Source organism: Podarcis melisellensis, assembly GCF_964234715.1.
Source record: "Podarcis melisellensis genome assembly, chromosome: 1".
Taxonomy (NCBI): Eukaryota; Metazoa; Chordata; class Lepidosauria; order Squamata; family Lacertidae; genus Podarcis; species Podarcis melisellensis.
The window spans coordinates 14,627,226-14,648,060 of record NC_138528.1 but is presented as its reverse complement, the minus strand read 5'-3'; the positions used below and the strand labels follow the sequence as shown (position 1 = coordinate 14,648,060).

General features: G+C 49.0%; 1 protein-coding gene across 1 annotated transcript in view; it reads left to right on the top strand.

The window, feature by feature from the left end:
* Positions 1-3,874: 3,874 nt before the first annotated feature.
* The window catches only part of LBHD2 (LBH domain containing 2), a 52,792-nt gene continuing 35,831 nt past the window's right edge, over positions 3,875-20,835 (top strand). The window contains exon 1 of the mRNA XM_081916241.1: positions 3,875-4,144. The gene's annotated coding sequence lies outside the window, so the exon portion shown is untranslated. The remainder of the gene's footprint in view (positions 4,145-20,835) is intronic.

Genomic DNA, 20,835 nt, shown 5'->3' with positions numbered 1-20,835 from the left:
TCAGCCCTGAGTGTTCACTGGAAGGACAGATCGTGAAGCTGAGGCTCCAATACTTTGGCCACCCACCTCATGAGAATAGAAGACTCCCTGGAAAAGACCCTGAAGTTGGGAAAGATGGAGGGCACAAGGAGAAGGGGACGACAGAGGACGAGATGGTTGGACAGTGTTCTCAAAGCTACCGGCATGAATTTGACCAAACTGCAGGAGGCAGTGGAAGACAGGAGTGTCTGGCATGCTCTGGTCCATGGGGCCACGAAGAGTCGGACACGACTAAATGACTAAACAACAACAACAACAACAAAATAAGTTTTGATGGATGTAATAATGGAATACTGAATGTTTTAGTTTGTATAAAATATGCAGGGATTTATGTTATGCAAAATGAACCATGCAAAGAGAAGAAGGGAAGTCATTGATATTTTGAGATTGTTTAAATGAATATTCTAAAATGTAAATCAGAAAATTTAATAAAAATTATAGAAAAACACACAAAAATGCATATGGGGGGAAGGTTGCTTTAACTCATGGGTAGGCAAACTAAGGCCGGATCCTGCCCAATTGCCTTCTAAATCCGGCCCACAGATGGTCCGGGAATCAGCGTGTTTTTCCATGAGTAGAATGTGCCCTTTTATTTAAAACGCATCTCTGGGTTATTTGTGGGGCATAGAAATCCGTTCATTCCCGCCCCCCCAAAATATAGTCTGGCCCCCCACAAGGTCTGAGGGACAGTGGACCGGCCCCCTGCTAAAAAACTTTGCTGACCTCTGCTTTAACTCTTTGCCCCCCCCCCCATTGTCCTGTTTGCACACAGCCTTTTGCACATCGCCAATTTGCAACGGGAGGGAAGTTCCCACTGACATAAATGGGGCGGATTCTTACTGGGGTCATGATGGGACAAAGAGTTACAGACACTGCACCTATGAATGGTTAAACGACGATAACAAAACTGTGTGACAAACTTACAAGCATTGAGTACTTAGGTGTGTTCTGCTTGTCCTGGAATTCAGCAAGGATCCTGGCACCCGCCCTGACTTCAATTTACTAGTCCACTTTAGCCCAGTCATTATTAATATTACTAATTTCTCTGCTTAGTGTGTCGCAAAGTGCTTTCAGATTAACTCTCTCCCTAATCAAAACAGTTCTGTGAAAAGAGGTCCTTAATATACACTCTGAACAAATGCTTCCGTAGGGGGAGTACGGCAGGGCTCATGGCAATCGCCTTGAGAACACGGAATGGATCCCACCAGTGGCGTAGCGTGGGGGTGCAGGGGGGGCCAGCCGCACCAGGCGCAACATCTGGGGGGGGGCGCACTCGCAGCTCTCTGCCCCTACCTGGCTCCACAGGTTAGGGGGCGCAAATTACTTGCCTTGCCCTGGGTGCTGACAACCCACGCTACGCCACTGGATCCCACTGAGAAGATCCAGACCGATCCCTCTCTTTTCTGGCCTTTTGGAGAGGGAGGAGGAAAGGCCGGCTCCCGGCTCCTTCCTGGTAGGATTCAACTGCTTAGGATTTGACTTGTTTTCTAATATTTTATTTTGCTTACTTTAAATGTTACACCACACTTTGCACAAGCTGTGTGTGTGTGTCTGTGCATGTTTTGCAAGACAGATTTTTAAAAATTCACAAAATAACACAACCCTTAAAAATACATATCAAATCACAAAAGAACAATTACTAATAGCAGCAGGTCTATCCTGCTCCAAACATTTGCTGATAAAGTTGTGTCTTAAAACTATAAAATGATGGTGACAAATGCACCTCAGTAGGGAGGTAAAGTAAAGGTAAAGGGACCCCTGACCATTAGGTCCAGTCGTGGCCGACTCTGGGGTTGCGGCGCTCATCTCGCTTTATTGGCCGAGGGAGCCGGCGTACAGCTTCCGGGTCATGTGGCCAGCATGACTAAGCCACTTCTGTGGAACCAGACCAGCGCACGGAAACGCTGTTTAACTTCCCACCGGAGTGGTACCTATTTATCTACTTGCACTTTGACGTGCTTTTGAACTGCTAGGTTGGCAGGAGCTCACCCTGTCGCAGGGATTCGAACCGCCAACCTTCTGATCGGCAAGTCCTAGGCTCTGTGGTTTAACCCACAGCACCACCTGCATCCTAACATACAGTGGTACCTCGGGTTAAGAACTTAATTCGTTCTGGAGGTCCGTTCTTAACCTGAAACTGTTTTAAACCTGAGGTATCACTTTAGCTAATGGGGCCTCTTGCTGCTTCGCCACCACCGCACAATTTCTGTTCTCATCCTGAAGCAAAGTTCTTAACCCGAGGTACTCTTTCTGGGTTAGTGGAGTCTGTAACCTGAAGCGTCTGTAACCCGAGGTACAACTGTATTACCATAGTCGAGGCCTGCTCTCCCCTCCTGTGGTTTCCAGCCATTGGTATTCATAGAAACACAGACAGGGATGCCAACTTGAATAAAATATTGGGGTGGCCCAAGGAAGACCCACCCCACATAATCCATCACGGCACCCCCCCATCTGAATGCCAATGCCCATGAACCTTGAGGGGCGCGGGCGAAGGGACCTCGGCCCCTAGGAATCGGCTATGATCACAGAAATGAACAGTTGGAAGGGGCACCCAGAGTCATCTAGCTGACCCCGCACTACAGGCACCTGAACTAGGTCGTCCATGGCAGATGGCCAGCCAACCCCTACTTGGAAACCTCACAGGAAGGAGAGCCCATGGCCCCTATCCTGGGAGCCGGCTCCACGGTGAAGCGGATCTTGCTGCCTCCAACTGCAGTGGCGGAACCGAGCTGTTGGGGCTAGCAGTATTATTATATTTATTGGGTTTATATACCGCCTTATACCCAGAGGTCTCAGGGCAGTAATAATAATAATAATAATTTTTATTTATACCCCGCCCTCCCCAGCCAAGGCCGGGCTCAGGGCGGCTAACGAGCAATAATAAAAACAAGTTGAATGAATACAACTTAAAAACAAGATTAAAATACAACAATTAAAATAGTGAAACATTAAAATATTAAAATGCAGCCTCATCACAGGAGGAGAAAGGGAAAAGAAAAAAGAAAGAGGGGGAGGGAATCAAATTGGCTCCAAGCCAAAGGCCAGGCGGAACAACTCTGTCTTACAGGCCCTCCGGAAAGAAATCAGATCCTGCAGGGCCCTGGTCTCATGAGATAGAACGTTCCACCAGGCTGGAGCCAATGTTGAAAAGGCCCTGGCTCTGGTTGAAGCTAATCTAACTTCCTTAGGGCCCAGAACCTCTATGGTGTTGCTATTTATGGACCTTAAGGTCCTCTGCAGGGCATACCGGGAGAGGCGGTCCTGTAGGTACGAGGGTCCTAGGCCACGAAGGGCTTTAAAGGTCAAGACCAGCACCTTAAATCTGACCCTGTACTCCACCGGGAGCCAGTGCAGCTGGAAAAGCACTGGGTGAATATGCTCCCATGGCAGAGACCCTGTGAGGAGCCTGACTGCAGCATTCTGCACCCGCTGGAGTTTCTGGGACAGCTTCAAGGGCAGCCCCGCTTAGAGCAAATTACAGTAGTCAAGCCTGGAGGTGACCTTCGCATGGATCACTGGGGCCAGGTCGGGGCGGGAAAAGTAAGGCCGTTGAGAGCCCTCTGCTCCCGGAGAGAGTCTCCAGCGCCAGGGAACTTCGCCAACCCCGGCAGCCTCGTCCGCACTCGCAACGAAGCGCCCGGCAAGAGACGGCGTCGGGTGGAGAGGAAGAGGGCGCGCCGGGATCGCCAAGGGAGGAACCCGACCCCGACGTGGGGCTGCCGCTCGCCCGAGGGCTCGCCGCCGCGCACAGCTCTCCCCCCGCCCCAGCCCGAGGGTGGGGTTTGCTCGCCTCTCCTCCGCCCCAGCTCTCCACTCCGCCCCCTTTCCTGGAAGTCTCCGCGCGGCTTCGAGTGCCACGATCGAGGCGCAGCGGCTGCCAGCTTTGCGCGGTGCCCGGGGCTGCGCGTGAAGAGTCGTCGTCTCCCGCTGGCTTCGCTGCTCCGGAAGGCTGCGCGCCCCGCGCTTTGGATCTTCGCCCCGCGCCTCCTAAAGCTGCCTCGCCGATTCTTTCCGCCTCGGCTGCGCGCGCGCGGAGGAGGAGGAGAAGCAGCAGTTGCGACGGCGGCGGCGGCAGCAGCGCCTCGGATCTTTGCGCCGCGGACAGGTAAGCGCAAGAGCCGCGTGGATTGCGCCGGACTTGCCAGCGCAGCGGAGACGGGCTGGTTTCCCGCTTCTCTCCCCGCCCCAGGAAAAGGAGATCGCGGTGGCCGGGTACGAAGGAAGGATGCCGTCCCGGCTCCCGAGGGCGCAGGGAGAAGGGGGAGCGGTGGGGAGGAGCAAGGGAGGGGGACAAGGGGGGCCGGGAGGGAAAGGGTGCTGGGACCCGAGGCACGGGGAGACAGAAGGCAGGGATCCGCATAGCTGTCAACGTTTCCCTTTTTAAAAGAGAAATCCCTTATTCCTAATAGGATTCCTCGCAAGAAAAGGGAAAAGTTGACAGCTGTGGATCCGGAGGAACCACAAGCTGGGCAGGAAGAAGCGGGTTACAGTTGAGGGGCTGGAAAGGAGGCAGGAAAAGAGGCATTCATAGAATTCATAGAGTTGAAAGGGACCCTGAGGGTCATCTAGACCCACCCACTTCAGTGCAAGAATATGCAGTTGTCCCATATGGGGATCGAACCTGCAACCTTGGCATTATCAGCCCCATGCTCTAACCAACTGAGCTATGCCGACATAGCTGGAGGGCAAAGCGGTAGCCGTGCCTGGCAGTGCTATTTAAAAGAGGTGCCGGAACTCACCATGAATGCAGTCGCCCTCGTTCTCTTAGAATGGGCATGGTACCCACCTGAGAGGTGCCGGCACTGAGTTCCTGTGAGTTCCTCCTGAAGAAAAGCCCTGGTGCTTGGCATGCAGAAGGTCCCAGGTTCATTCCTCAGCATCTCCAGGTGGGGCTTGGAGAGAAGCCTGCCTGAGACCCCAGAGAGCTGCTGCCAGCCAGTGTAGGCGATACTTAGCTAGATGTGACTCGCTGTAAGGCAGGTATGATATAATGATCCCACTGCCTGATCCAGTGCCGGGGGTCTCCCGACATTTGTTCCTGGGAAGCTCAAAGGGGCAAGAGCTGTAGCCTCCCCTCACCAGAGCTATTCCTTTAGATATGGATATTCTGGTTCACCTGTTTCTGATAATGTTACCTGCATATGTTTGTCTGGCCCTTTAAAAACAGCAGCAGCAACAACAACAACCCTGCGCTGTTGGCCCTCTCTGGCAGCAGCCTTTGGAGCAGGGGCGTGTGGAAGTGTCACAGTGCAGAAGGGAAAAAGCAGAGATGGGGAGCAAAAAGAGTAGGCTGCAAGCCACATTTACTCCAAAGTAAGCCCTGTTGATTTTACCGGGGCTGTCTTCCAAGAAAGCATGCTTTGGATGGCGGCTTGAGGGGTGGAAGGAACAGAGGTGAGGCGGTGGAAAGGATGAGGTAGAAGCAGAAGAATCATAGCATTGTAGAGTTGGAAGGGACCTCTGAAGGACATCTAGTCCAACCCCATGCAGGAATCTCAACTACAGCATTCAGGATGGAGGTGGGCGGATGGGCATCCAAACCTCTGTTTCAGAGCAAGCACAGGGGCAGGTGACTGGGGAGCACAAGGGAGAGTGCTGAGTCTGGGCTGATGTAAGGAGAGTGTGCAGAAATTTGAAGGAACTGTGTAGAGAACTGTGCATAGGTTCAGGACAGCTAACCTGGAGGTTGCCAGGAGCTTTCTCAGCAAATGCCTTTAAACCCAAGCACCAGGGGTGGACAGAAGGTAGATGGGGCTGAACGGGTAGATCTCTGCGTGTTTTGCAGTAGATTGTCAAGGTCTGCTCACTTTCGACTGATCAACATCGGCAAGAGCAGGAAAAAGAAGGTGCCCTTTTCCCCTTTAAAGAAACAAAGAGCTCTTCTGGACTGGCTGCTATTTTTGGGTGGGATTCAGCCATATACTGGCAAATCCAGGTCTCTCCATGGGCGTTGATTAGGAAGTCTTGTGCAACAGACCTGCTTTCCTGAACAGATCAGGCTTCTTGCGATAAGGAAAGTGATGGGAACATTTACTGGCAGGCGTGGGGGAACTTTGACGCCATGGGTCCTCTTACCTCTGCACAAACAAATAAGAAGGAATGCTCCTTAAATAGCCACCCTTCGTCCGGACGTGCTCAGAGGAGCAAACTGGAGCAGGATTGTGACTTTTGTGGAAAAGGACGAGTGAGCCCTCTTCAGTTCTGGTTCCCAAAACTTGTTCCTGAGCTCAGGAAGGTGTTCAGAGGCAGTTGGGACATTGTTTTTCTTAATTGGATTGAAGCTGGTTTGAAGGGTGGGGTGGAGAGTGTGTCAAAACACTGGAAGGGACCCCAAGGGTCATATTGCCCAACCCCCTGCAATGCAGGAATTTTTTGCCCGACATTCGAACCCAGAACCCTGAGATTATGTGTCTCATGCTCATAATGACTGAGCTATGCTTCCCAAACCCGCAATGGGAGATGCCTGGATGCAGAATAAACAGGGGGTTTGTACTATATATCTTTTGCACGAGTTGCTCGAGTTGGTGAATGTAAGAATAAAGGGGGGGGGGGAGAGAGTAGATCCAAAAAGTCATAGAATTGGAAGGGATCCCAAGGATCATTTAGTCCAACCCCCCCATGCAATGCAGGAATATGCAGTTGTCCCACAAGGGGATCAAACCTGCAACCTTGGCGTTATCGGCAACGTGCTCTAACCAAGTGAGCTATGCCCAGGGAAGTCAAACACTTACTGTTTTGGCACAGATCGGTGGCAGAAGGAAGAGGTGCAGCCCGAGAATGCAGAATGTCAAGACTGAACCAGGGTGGGGGGGAGAGGAATAAGTGGCGAGGATATGAAGGAAATTGGTAAAGAACCAAGGTTAAGTATCAACAGCAGAACTAGCACCACACATGCATGATGGAATCAGAACAACAGTAGCTGTTATACCTGTGAGTTAGGATCATTTTTGTGGTCGGGGATTTTCTTTGGGGAGTTAAATCGGAGGATCTGGTAATTTCCCTTCTCCTAGCTCTTACTTTCCCAGAGGTTAAACCAGGGTGATGCCTTCCTCTGGTCTATCATAGGGGTTTGTGTCTCATGTAGAGCAGTGGTGAAAGGTTTTAGGAGAAAGTTAAGATTTCAGCGTCAGTTTGCTAACAAGAATTCATTGGCACGCGGCATCGCCAGCCGGGAACTGGCAGTGCTATCCAATACATGTCTATTCAGAAGCAAATAGAATTTAGCTCAACAGGGCTTAGTCCCGGAAAAGTATGTTTAGGATTGCAGCCTGCAGCACGGAGGAGCAAAATGGGAAGGAGAGAGGAAGAATGAAAACACTTGTGGCTCCCAGCTCCAGTTTTTGAGTGCAACCTTTTATTTGTGGAAAGAAGATGGGTATATGGAATCGTAGTCTAATCTACAATCTGCAGCTTTTCGCCCTCAGTCACAAAACATCCTGTGTGTTGCATGAAGCGGAAAGAGAGAAATGGTAAAGATTTGCAACAGACACCCCAAAAGGGAACCAAAATGACGGCAATAGCAAACTGGCTTCTGTAAGTGTCGGAGCGAGCAACTGCTGTCTCCGTGAACGTCAATGAAGTAATTGCATGTCTCCAATTTGCCATTATTGATAGTTTGCATAGTACTTGCAAACTGAGCACAGAGAAGTTGTAACTATAATTTTCAGCTTGTCTTGCATCTCCCAGCTCAGGAGCCCCCAGAAGGCGGACCAAGTCTCAAAGCGAAGGATTTGCCTACAGAATTATTGGAACGCGTTCTGCAGTTGCAAAGCCAGGCTGGCTGCTGAACATACCCAAAAGGGACCCCCCCCCCCATTCCAATTCTGATTCTCTGTATTTGTGTGATGTATGGGTTTGTAAGCAAGTGTTTTGCTCTCAGGCATGTTCGGTTTCAGTGCGACCACCTAAAAATGTATGTGGGTGAAATAGTCCACAGTGTGATGTGGCAGATCCTAGTACCACGTCTTTCAGGTTTAAGGCCAAGGATGGTGACAGGGGAACATGTAAAACAGCTTTCAGCAACCCTGTAGGGCATTTGGCTTCAACTCCAGACTGTATAAATCTTTTAGCCCCAACCAGCAACAGCCACAGCGTAGCCTAAAAAAACAAACCTGGAGAACACCTGGCTGGCGAAGGCTGGTGTAGAAGTTAGGGATGCTGCTAGTAGCATCCTTCCAGCCGCATCTTTTTTGAGCCATTGTTTAGCATCGGTACTTTGCAAATTGCACACCCGCCTCTTCCTTAGCCTTGTGAAAGCAGAAAACGAGTGGGCGCAGATTCCTGTGCATTGTATCACGGCTGCTTGGAAAAGGCATTGTGCTCCTTCCTGTAAGTGCTTGTGTACCTTGAGCACATAATATCTGAAAGAACAAATACAAGCACATAAAACTCCCTTACACCAAGCCAGAGCGTTCGGTCCAGCTAGGTCAGGCATAGGCAAACTCGGCCCTCCAGATATTTTGAGACTACAATTCCCATCATCCCTGACCACTTAGCTAGAGATGATGGGAGCTGTAGTCCCAAAACATCAGGAGGGCCGAGTTTGCCTATGCCTGATCTAGGCCAGTAGTGTCCACTCTGGCTGGCAGCCATTCTCTAGGATTTCAGAGCTCGTCTTGTATGAAAGTGCCTGCAAGCGCATGACAAGTATGTTCTCCACCGCCATTCCACAAAATGAGGAGGGTTACATGCATTGCATTTGTTAGAATGTACTGCCAGCAAGAAATGATGTTCAAGGAGTGATTTTTTTTTGGAGGTGGGGAGGCGGTGGGAGAGAATATTAAGCAAAGTGTTTGGCAATAATGGTGGTTTCTCTGGAAAAAAGTCTCTGTTGTTGCATCGAGAAAATGTGCTGCCCAAACATCCATGAGGAATGACAGCAGTGTTTAAAAGATGGATCTTTGAATGCTAGGAATGTGAGAAACCTGAAGCTTTTACTTCTCTCAAGTTTCTTGCTTTGGCTCACTCTGTGTTCTCAGTTCATGTATTTGGAAATTCTATACCCTGTCTCTGATATTTCTGCTTTTCTGAACAACCTCCGAGTTTGCAGGTGTTACTTGGCCAGGGGCAGAGCTGTAAATCTTGCCGCAGGTGGTAAAAGCAGCACTGCCGCCCCCATCCCTCCACCCCCATTGTGAACTCACGGGGGGGGGGGGCGCTCCTCATTTGTGGCAGTGGCACTAAATTGCCACCTGATTGATATATTGCTGATTGATGCATTTGCATGGTGCAGAAGTGGCTCCTAAACTAGAAGCTACCAAAACATCATCATCATCATCATTATTATTATTATACTAGAAATCTCTCTCTCTTGATCCCCCCCACATTCTATCTCTGTCCAATCTTTCAAAAACCCCACCCCAGTTTTGTTCAAGAGCCGGGGATGGACGGACGGACGGATGGGCGAAGGGAACGTTGTTGTTTTTTGCCCAGCTTCCCATTTGGTCCCTGCTTTGCCAAGACTCACCAGGCTGTGCTCCAGGGCCCTCTAGTGGGCTGCTAAGGAAGCAGCGGTGATGGCAGGCGCCTCCCAGGAGGAGGAAGTGATGGAGCAGCGATAGTGCCCCCCAGCATCGCCAGCGCAGCCTGCGAGTTTGTAGCGCTCGCTCTCAGCCTCTCTAGCTGGTCTCAGTGGCCCAGCCAGGCACTGCCGGACGCTGCTGTTGCTGCTGCTGGCAGGGAGCTCTGTTCACTCCTCTCCTCCCCTGCGAATCTCCCGCCAGGTGCCACCTTGAGCACTGATGGGTCCTGCCCATAAGCATAGACACGCATTGCTGGAAACCGACTGCGCCTTGCTTTCCCCAGCCTCGAGCCCAGTGAACTGCCTGCTGTGGCCACACAGCCAAGCTGAGGATGGCCTCTCCCCTAGCTGCCAAAGCAGAACTCTGCTGCTGGATGGGGGCGGATGAGGGGGCAGTTTGCACGGTCTAGAAGTCAGGCGCTCAGAGTTGAGTCCCACCAGTTGCACTGGGGCTTCCGCAGAGAGGTGATGGGGGATAAAGAAGCAGAGCAGTACGCTGGCTGTTTGCCATAATCAACACTGTTAAGCAGCAGGGTTGCACCGCTCCCATGCAATCTGGTGTTAGTCCTTGCTAGAAAGGCTGTGCATTCTTCTTTAGTCTACCTGCTGCGGTTCAGGGTGGGGCAGGGGGAGAGCCAAACTGAGAATCCAATTTAGTGGCGCTAAGAAATGCCGCCCCAGAGGCCGCTTCAGCTGCACACTTCCAGGTGGGGAACAGGGCAGCGCTTCCGCAACAAGTCAGTAATCTTGCCACCCCCTAACATGCCCCCCCCAGCAATGTGCCCGCTTTCACCCTCCCAGACCTAGCACTATTCTTGGCTTCCTTCCCTACTTCCAAAAAACCAGCAGCTGCACAAACTGACATGCATTACAGCAGTGGATTAGCTTGCGGGTGTATCCCGTTGAAAGCAGTGCCGTGCAGAGATGCACCTGGGTTTAAATGCATGCTCTTGTGTGTACATCCTGCCTCTTTTCCCTCCCACTCTTCTCCACTTGGTATCTACAGGCAGTGCTTTTTTCTTTCTAAAAAAATGTTTAGGGACATGGGTGGCGCTGTGGTCTAAACCACAGAGCCTAGGGCTTGCCGATCAGAAGGTCGGCGGTCCGAATCCCCACGACGGGGTGAACTCCCATTGCTCTGTCCCAGCTCCTGCCAACCTAGCAGTTCGAAAGCATGCAGTGCAAGTAGATAAATAGGTACGCGGGTGGCGCTGTGGGTTACACCACAGAGTCTAGGGCTTGCCGATCAGAAGGTCGGCGGTTCAAATCCCCGTGATGGGGCGAGCTCCCGTTGCTCGGTCCCAGCTCCTGCCAACCCAGCACGTCAAAGTGCAAGTAGATAAATAGGTACCACTCCGGCGGGAAGGTAAACGGCGTTTCGGTGTGCTGCTCTGGTTCACCAGAAGCGGCTTAGTCATGCTGGCCACATGACCCGGAAGTTGTACGCCGGCTCCCTCGGCCAATAAAGCAGATGAGCGCCGCAACCCCAGAGTCGGCCACGACTGGATCTAATGGTCAGGGGTCCCTTTACCTTTACCTTCATTTTCCTCCTCATATTGAAATACTGCCCCTCAATGAGGCCAAGCTTAGATTCACAAAATGTTTAGGGTATGCGTACCCCTGCGTACCCTCAGGAAAAAAACCTGTGTACAGGACTTTAGGCATCTTAACTGCTGATCCTTCCCACAACTGAAAGTAAACTGGGTAGAACTGGGTGCAAGGAAGGTTTGGGGAAATTTTTTTTACCACACCAGGGGCACCACCACCACAACTATGTCACAAATGGAACCTGGCAAATTACCACGGCATCTATGTTTAGCGTTCATTTGTTCCACCTTTTCCCAATTCTTCAGAAACGCCAAAGGCTCCAAATTTAGTCAGCCCAGCAGCGCTCTCTTTCTCCCTTGCAGTTAACCTGGTGGTGTGAAAAAAAAAGCAAGCCTCACCCCCGCCTTCTGACATTTTCCCATCAGGTTGGCAAATTTCACACCTACAATTACATTTATAGAAATAATGAATCCACTATGCCCTGTAAAACTGGCAGCAACATTCATTTCTGGTTGAAGGTATGAACTTTCTCCCTGTTTTGACAAAGTCCCCCTGTGATATTATCACGAGGAAGCTGGTAAGACGTGGGTTGAGCGAGGTAACTGTTAGGTGGATTTGTAGATGGTTGACTGACCGAAGCCGAAGGGTATTCATTAATGGTTCCTCGTCATCCTGGAAAAAAGTGATAAGTGGGGTCCCGCAGGGTTCTTTCCTGGGCCCCTTGTTGTCCAATGTCTTTATAAATGACTTGGATGAAGGAAGTGAGGGGATGCTCATCACATTTGCAGATGACACCGAACTGGGTGGGGTAGCTAATGCTGCAGAAGACAGAACCAGAATTCAAAATGACTTTAACAGATTGGAGATCTGGGCACAAGCTAACAAAATGAATTTAAATAGGGACAAATGTAAGGTTCTGCACTTAGGCAGGAAGAACCAGATGCACAAATATAGGATGGGGGACACCTGGCGTATAGGTGAAAAGGATCTAGGGGTCTTGGTGGACCACAAGCTGAACATGAGTCAACAGTGTGATGCAGCAGCAAGAAAAGCTAATGCTATTCTAGGCTGCATCAACAGAAGTATAGTGTCCAGATCAAGGGAAGTAATAGTACCACACCTGGAATCCTGTGTCCAATTCTGGGCATCGCAATTTAAGAAGGATGTTGACAAGCTGGAAGGTGTGCAGCAGAGGGCAACCAAGGGTCTGGAAACTAAGCCTTATGAGGAGCACTGGAAGGAGCTGGGTATGTTTCACCTGGAAAAAAGGGGACTGAGAGGAGATGTGATAGCCATCTTCAAATACCTTAAGGGCCATCATATGGAGGAGGGAGCAAGCTTGTTTTCTCCTGCTCTGGAGGATAGGACTTGAACCAATGGCTACAAGTTGCAAGAAAGGAGATTCCAACTAAACATTCAGAAGAACTTTCTGGCAGTAAGAGTTGTTCAGCAGTGGAACAGACTCCCATGAGAGGTGGTGGCATATCCTTCCCTGGAGGTTTTTAAGCAGAGGTTGGCTGGCCATGATTCTATGAATCCCGGAGACTGACTGCCAGGCAGAAAAAGCACTGTAAGAATGTTCCCGTTAATTTGCACAGATACCTGCTTGCATTTTCACTTCCTCATGTTAGGGAAAAAGCTAGCATTTCCCCTATATGCTAACAGGTTTAGGGGAGTTGGGTGGGTGGAGGATTAAAACCCAATTCCTTAAATTGCAATAGTTTTGATTCTGCTGGACATAAGCAGTGAGAACCCATTTTCTATATTTTGGAGTGGTTTTAGGAATTGTCGTTTTCATGCCATTAAGGGAGTGTGATTGAGCTATTGCTGGCTGGGATGAGCACACACATTTCTTCTCCCCTCCCCCCACTGCTATCTCCGGCGGTTGTTTTGCGGAGTTTAGTAACAGCACCAAAACATGCACAACTTTGTGAACAAAAAAAGATTGCTGATGCCGCTGTTCTTGAGATGGGAGAGTTGCGGTTGGTACCACACAACCACCGTTAGGACATAGGAAGACACCTTACACTGGCTGCGTTTGCCTGTAATGCTGAGCCAAGGTGGGCGGTTTGCTTAAACCACAATGTGCAAGAGTTGCATGTTGGCACATGCAGTTCAAGGGCTTCTCTTTGCACAACTCTCTTCCTCCAGCTGGAAGGAAACCACCAACCAACCAACCAACTGGCTGTCTGATGTCTGAACCAGCATTGCTGCTTTGCTTCTCTCCGACCAGTGGGAAGCCAAGAACAAACCCTGGCTTCACATTGTGGTTTGGAGAGTAGCAAACCATGCTAAGTTCAGACTTACTCCTGGATGGGCTAAGGGAAAAGCGGAATGGGAGCACTCCAGAGCTCAGTCATGCAACATCATTGTTTCAACCATCGTTAGAAATTCAGATATATAAACTAGGCACCGAACGGCTCCTTAAACCAGGGTTACAGTAGCCAAAATGGAATGCCTAGTTGCCATTTTTCAGCCAGATGGTTCAAAAGTCAATACAACTTCAATACTTTTGGTTCCTGGATTTCGTTCCAATTGCGCAGCTAAAAGATAACGGATAGAATTATACAGGATGTGTTGCTAGTGTGTGAAAACAGTCGAGATCCAAGAACCCCCAGGCATGCACTCCAGAGGGTGACAACGTCAGATGCCATCCTGACACCCGGGCATCTTCACTTGGTGTGAAATGCGCCTTGTGCCCTGGTGAATTTTGAACCTTGGTTTAAACCAGTGTTAGTCAATGTGCAACTCTCCAGGTATTGCTGGACTCCAGGTCTCATCAGCATGGGCAATGAATCATAGAATCATAGTTGGAAGGGAGCATGAGGGTCATTGAGTCCAGCCTCCTGGAATCTTTCACCCAACATGAAACCCACAACCCTAAGATTAAGAGCCTCATGCTCTACCAACTGAGCTATCCCCAATGGTCAGGGGTGACTGGAGTTGGAGCCCCACAAAATATTTCTGTTTTGTTGATTCTCATCTGTAACCCTTTATTTCGATGTTTATCAAGTGGATATTTTGTCTAGCTGGTAATGATGTTTCAAAACGTGGGATTTTCAATGTATCTTTGTAGCTGTTTTCCATGCGCAGCGTTTGTTCTGAGTCTTAAGACGATGCCCTAATTCGTAAGGTGTTTTACAATGTGGGATTTTGTTGTACTTGATCTTTATTGATGACATGTTAAGATATGTTGTAGGTCACTTAGAGATCCTCCCCTCTCTTAAAACGCAAGCAGCAAATAAATTCCTAAATAAATAAAAATATAGTCTGGAAGGTACCACGTTGGCTGCCCTTGGTTTAAACAAACCACGTGCCACAACTTAGCATAATAATAATATTTTATTTATATCCCGCCCTTTCCAGCCGAAGCCGGGCTCAGAGCAGCTAACAACAGTAAAATGATACAACTTTCTAAAATCATTTCATTATAAAATCAGTTCAAATCAGATTAATGGCTAGAGTTCTGTGAGGACTGCCAAAGGAGGGGGTCAGACTGTGCCTTGGCCAAAGGCCTGGTGGAACAGCTCTGTCTTGCAGGCTCTGCGGAAAGATGTCAAGTCCGGCAGGGCCCTAGTCTCCTGTGACAGAGCGTTCCACCATATCAGAGCCACGGCCGAAAAAGCCCTGGCTCTGGTTGAGGCCAGCCTAACCTCCCCGTGGCCCAGGATCTCCAAGATGTTTTTATTTGAAGACCGTAAGGTCCTCCGTGGGACATAGCAGGAGAGGCGGTCCTGTAGGTACGAGGGTCCTGGGCCGTATTGGGCTTTAAAAGATAAAACCAGCACCTTGAACCTGATCCTGTACTCCACCGGGAGCCAGTGCAGCTGGTATAGCACCGGGTGAATGTGATCCCACAGCGAGGACCCCGTAAGAAGTCTCGCCGCGGCATTCTGCACCCGCTGGAGTTTCTGGGTCAGTCTTAAGTGCACGTAGAACGAGTTGCAATAATCCAGTCTGGAGGTGACCGTCGCGTGGATCACAGTGGCTAGGTCAGGGCGAGAGAGGTAAGGAGCCAACTGCTTAGCTTGGCGGAGATGAACACAGCCCATATCTAGCTCAGTATTCTCTGACCAGAGTCTTCCCCAGCCAGTACCTGAAGATGTTGGGGATAAATCTGGGACCTCCTTTATGCAATGCATGGGCTCTTATTGTCTTGTTGACTTCTGTCTCCAGCCTTCCAACTTAGCAGCTGCCACACCTGGGGAGTGGAGGGCCCCTACTCTTAAGTCCCTATTTACCTGCACTTACAAAGCCATCCCTTAATTTGCCACCACTGAGTGATAAATCGTTTGACAGAAGCCAGGGATTGAAAGAACAGTTTTCTCGACTGAAGTGCCTTGAAGCGGAGGTGGAGGAAGGGAGCAAGGAAACTTGTGCGTTGCCCGCCTACACGTAACCTGGACAAAGGCAGCGTTTTATGTCCCTGAGCTTGGCGAGCAAGACATTCAGTGCTTGGTGGGAAGAAAGGGAAAAAATGTCACACAGCACAGCCTTTTGAGAAGTGATTCCTGCCCCCGACACACACCTCCCAAAGCAAAACAGAGCCTAGACGGCTGATTTTGGAGTCAATATTATGGGTACAGAGGACGCTGCCTGTGGGTTCTGTTAAGCAACAGTCGTTTTGCATGCACACCCCCACCATGCAGCTAAACTATTTAACACAGATTCAAATGAATTAACATGTGCAACTGATGAGCCCACTTTATGTTTTTCTACAGGGGAAGTTTTTAACGTGTGATATTTTACTGTATTTTTGGTTTCTATGGAAGCCGCCCAGAGTGGCTGGGGAGGCCCAGCCAGATGGGCGGGGTATAAATAAATTATTATTATTATTATTATTATTATTATTATTATTATTATTATTATACATGGATGTATGATGGTGCCTTACATAAATGTATGAGTCAGGCCACGCTGGAAGCAGATTAGATAGACCTTGATAACTCTCCAGCTCAGCGTGGCCTCCTTGGACATGCAACGACTCTCTTAAGCTCTGCTAATGGGGATATTTTAATTGGGCATGCTGGGAATTTTGCTGAAGATCTCGGAGTTCGTTTGCTCTGCCTCTGAGCTGTTGGACCCATCGCCTTTTCAGCTGGGACAGATAGTTGGTTAGATGCAATCTCCAATACCAAGGCGCCAACCACAGGACTTTATTATTATTATTATTATTAATAATAATAATAATAATAATAATAATACCCAGCCCATCTGGCTGGGCTTCCCCAGCCCCTCTGGATGGCTTCCAACAAAATATTAAAATACAGTAATGCATCAAACATTAAAAGCTTCCCTAAACAGGGCTGCCATCAGATGTCTTCTAAAAGTCTGGTAGTTGTTCTCTTTGACATCTGGTGGGAGTGTGTTCCACAGGGCGGGTGCCACTACCAAGAAGGCCCTCTGCCTGGTTCCCTGTAACTTGGCATCTCGCAGTGAGGGAACCACCAGAAGGCACTCAACGCTGGACCTCAGTGTCCGGGCTGAACGATGGGGCTGTGTGTGCCCATCTTGAAACTGAACAAGCTGAGGTCCCAATACGTGGAAGGCTATGGACTCTGTGAACTGCCCTGAGATCTTATTATGAAGGGCGGAATATAAATCTTTTTCTTTTTTTAATACATGGCTACCAGTGTTTCCCCCCACCCAACATTTCAAACTTTTGTTGTGGGTTGGAGTTGAATTTCTGAAGAAGGTTTGCATTCACTATCTTACCTTATGCTCATTATTCCCAGCTTAAGCCCTACAGGAAACTGGCACCGAACGATGCCTAGAGTGGAGGAATTGAAAAATAAGCGATCCTGCCAATTTTGTCTAATCATGCACTATCTGTCTCTCTCACCTTTAGCTCCTTTCTACTGAGAGTTTTTTTCAAACTTCGCCTGGGATTCAAGAATCATAGGTCCAATTCTGGGCATGCCAAGCTGACTTGTGGATATAAGTTGCCATCCTTCCTAGAGGAAATGGGCAGTGGGGTGGGGTGGGGACGCCTCCGCAACCCCCCCTTCAGGCATGCATGCTCATTTACATGTGCTAATTGATTTATGCAAGGAAACCTACTTAAAAGAAACTGTTGTGCAAGATGTAAGAGCAGGGAGGGGAGCTGTCAGAATAAGTACAAAACAAGCCAGGTGGCAAATCAATGGTGTCTGCTTCTTCAAACGCTGTTTGTTGAGGATGATTCTAGTCTCCTTTCTGATGTTTAAAGCCTTAGCATGGCTAGGGATTCAGGTACCATGAGGAACGTCCAACATCCTGGCTATTTAGATCTTCTGTAGAAGTCCTTCTCTGGTGCCCCGTTATCCGAAGCTTGCTTCGGGTTTTCTCGAAATTCAGGAATCCCTGGCCCCCATCACTTCTGTGGGTTGCAGGGAGTCAGCTTTCACTCGTGGTGGATTCCTTCACTACGCAGAACTCTTATTTCCCAGAGTTCTCCATTGCAGAGAGAACATCTACAAGTCCTGGAGGATCCGTGCTTCCGACAGGTGGCCTTCAGCTCATGGACGGCAACGGCAATGGAAGAGAGAGGGGACCAAGCTGGCATGCTCGTTGCTGAGATCCTCTCCAATGATCCTCTCCTGTATTAGAAGAAGGCTAGAGATAAAGCGGGATGCAGGTGGCGCTGTGGGTTAAACCACAGAGCCTAGGACTTGCCGATCAGAAGGTCGGCGGTTCGAATTCCCACGACGGGGTGAGCTCCCATTGCTTAGTCCCTGCTCCTGCCAACCTAGCAGTTCGAAAGCACCTCAAAGTGCAAGTAGATAAATAGGTACCACTCTGGTGGGAAGGTAAACGGCGTTTCCATGCGCTGCTTTGGTTCGCCAGAAGCGGCTTAGTCATGCTGGCCACATGACCTGGAAGCTGTACTCCGGCTCCCTCAGCCAATAAAGCGAGATGAGCACCGCAACCCCAGAGTCGGTCACGACTGCACCTAATGGTCAGGGGTCCCTTTACCTTTACCTTAGAGATAAAGCAAGTGGGGACCAGAGTAAGGGTTGAGCCTGGCTATATCAGGCGAAAGGCCCAAGTTGTCCGGCGTCCTGTTCTCACAGCAACCAACTGAATACATATGAGAAACCCACAAGCCGGACTTGCAATGGGATATCCTCTAGGCAAAAACCCTTCTTAGCCTCCCAGACTTTGGAATTATTTTTCACATACTTCTTAAACACCGATGGTTTTATTGTGCGATGATGATGTGACTGTGTTGTATGTATAGGCACTTTTAGTGCTTTCGCTGTTTGCTTATGAACCTGCTCGGGTCAATATATAAATTCTCCCAATAAATAAGGATAAAGATAAGCAAACAAATAACTCCTGATAATTTTCGAGGGGAAGATAGGAGCACAAGTCCCAGTCTCCTGTGTGGCAGTACTTTGTCCTGTTACCATAGCAACCGCTGAGCCTCCTTTGCATAGGGCATCCAAGTTCTGCGCTGCTCAGTAGGCCTCATACTTCTGGCAGGCCATTAAGCAAATCAAGCCTGGTGTCCTTTGTCATATTTCACATGTGCTCATGGACTGCTTTGAATTTGGAAAAGTTATGCCTCTTCTTGTCAGCATCTGTCTTTGCCCACAGCCTGTAAACAGAACATCTTCAAGGGAAAGGCACCTTTCTTGCAAGGAAAGCTCGAGAATGAGATGGGCTTGGCTGGTGAGGAAGGGCAATCTGTCCATGCTCAGAAGCGCTTCTCTGTCTGTCCATCCGTCTCTCTGGCATGGGGGTGTGCGTAAGCCCAACCAAATTAATCAAACGAATTCCTATTTCACATTTATTTATTTATGAAAGTATTTTGGTATATACTGTTTATAGTGTGGTCTGGTAGAAATCAGCTTCCTGTTTCTCCCAGGGCAGTGCTTTCTTGAAGGCATTCTGTAACTATTTTTGAAACTTTAAAAAAGAATTATATCAAAGAAAGTGCGGGGGGGGGGAGGGGAGATAAGGCATGGGTCCTTGTTTCATGATAAAGCGACACCAAAAAGCAAAAGCAAAAACCATTTCCCTAGGACTCCCTAGGACTCCTGGGAGCGCAGGATCATGACCTTAAAACCACACATCAACTTGCAATATTCTAATGGTTGCAGGCCTGTCATTTTCACTTCATTCTCTTGCTTTTACATTTACCTTCAGCACATCGGCTACAGTTTCTTGCTCTGGAACCCACAGGGCTGGGTTTTTTTTTTGTTTGTTAATTAACAATTTCCTTTCTTTCTCACCCCATAGTCGAGTGCAGCCTTTTCTGTGCAACTGAACTAACTTCCGAGACACTGCATTACATTGCTCTGTGGCAATCCTTAGTACATTGGAAACTCAGTTTAAATTGATTTTAGCTTTTTGTAAAAAAGAAAAGAAAAGAAATCACAAGAAGACATCCACCAATTCCCTATAATGGTACAAACCTAACCATGCATACATTGTTCGAAATAAACTCCCATAGAACAGAGAGTACCTATTATAACTGTAATCTGTGGGTTCAGTCTGTAGTTAATTGCAATGATTGACAGATGTCCCATTAAATTTTAGTGAATTGCACTCTAACCCATCTGTCTCTTTCCCTGTGTTCCTGCTAGAGCTGAGTGAATATTGCCTACCCATATTCAATATTATTTTTGTCGCTGCCATAAAATGCTCTCTGCTTTTGGCGTTTGTTTATTAGGTGACTCACAATATTGGTCCAAGTTGGTCTGCGTTCTGAATTGTACACGGTCAACAACGATGCGACGGCACCCACCGTTGTCGGTGCGGCATGCTGTATGCTCTCTTGACTTTATAAAAGTTCTGCATTTTCGTGCAACTATATGGTGCTTCTCATGGTCTGTGCAGGTGGAAGTGAAAGGAGTCAGGGGATCCTGTACCCCACTTGATGGAGTGGCCTGCTCTGCGTCTTTCAGGTCTGACAAAGCAAGAAGTGTTTTGGTTGAGTGTGAGGAATGAGCATGGCGTGCATATAAGGCCAGGCTGTGGTCGATCCAAGCAAAATGTAAGCGTAATACAGTGCTACCTCTACTTACGAGCCCCTGTGGTTCCGTATCCTTCAGGATACGTATGCGGCAAACCCAGAAGTATTTTTCCGGGTTTCGCCACGCACGCATGTGCAGAAGCACTCTATTGCGCCACACTCATGTGCAGAACAGGCACCTCCGGTTGCAAAAACCTCAGGATCTGACGGGAGATCTGGAACGAATCCCATCTGCAACTGGAGGTACGAATGTCAGGAGTTCAGACTACACTCGAGTAGGACCCTGGCAGAGACACATGCCCGACTGATATGTTCTCTCCCTCCTGGTCTTTCATTTGGGAGCTTCAAAAGCTTTCTTCAGCCCGAACATCTCAGCGACCGATGTCAACCGACACCGGCACACTTAGGGATCCACAGAGTTTGCACTCCTTGCGTGACAGAACTCAGCATTTTGGCTAATCTACTTTATTTACACATACAGTCATACTTCAGGTTGAATGTGCTTCAGGTTGAGCTCGTTCGAGTTGTACTCCGCGGCAACCCGGAAGTAACGGAGTGTGTTACTTCCAGGGTTTCGCCGCTCGCGCATGCGCAGACGCTCAAAATGACATCACGCACATGCATGGAAAGGCAAAATGTGACCCGTGCACGCGCAGACGTGCTGTTGCTTGTTATGTTCACTTCAGGATGCGAACGGGGCTCCGGAACGAATCCCATTTGCATCCTGACGTACCTGAGGCACATGGAGCACTGCAACATGGCTGCCTCT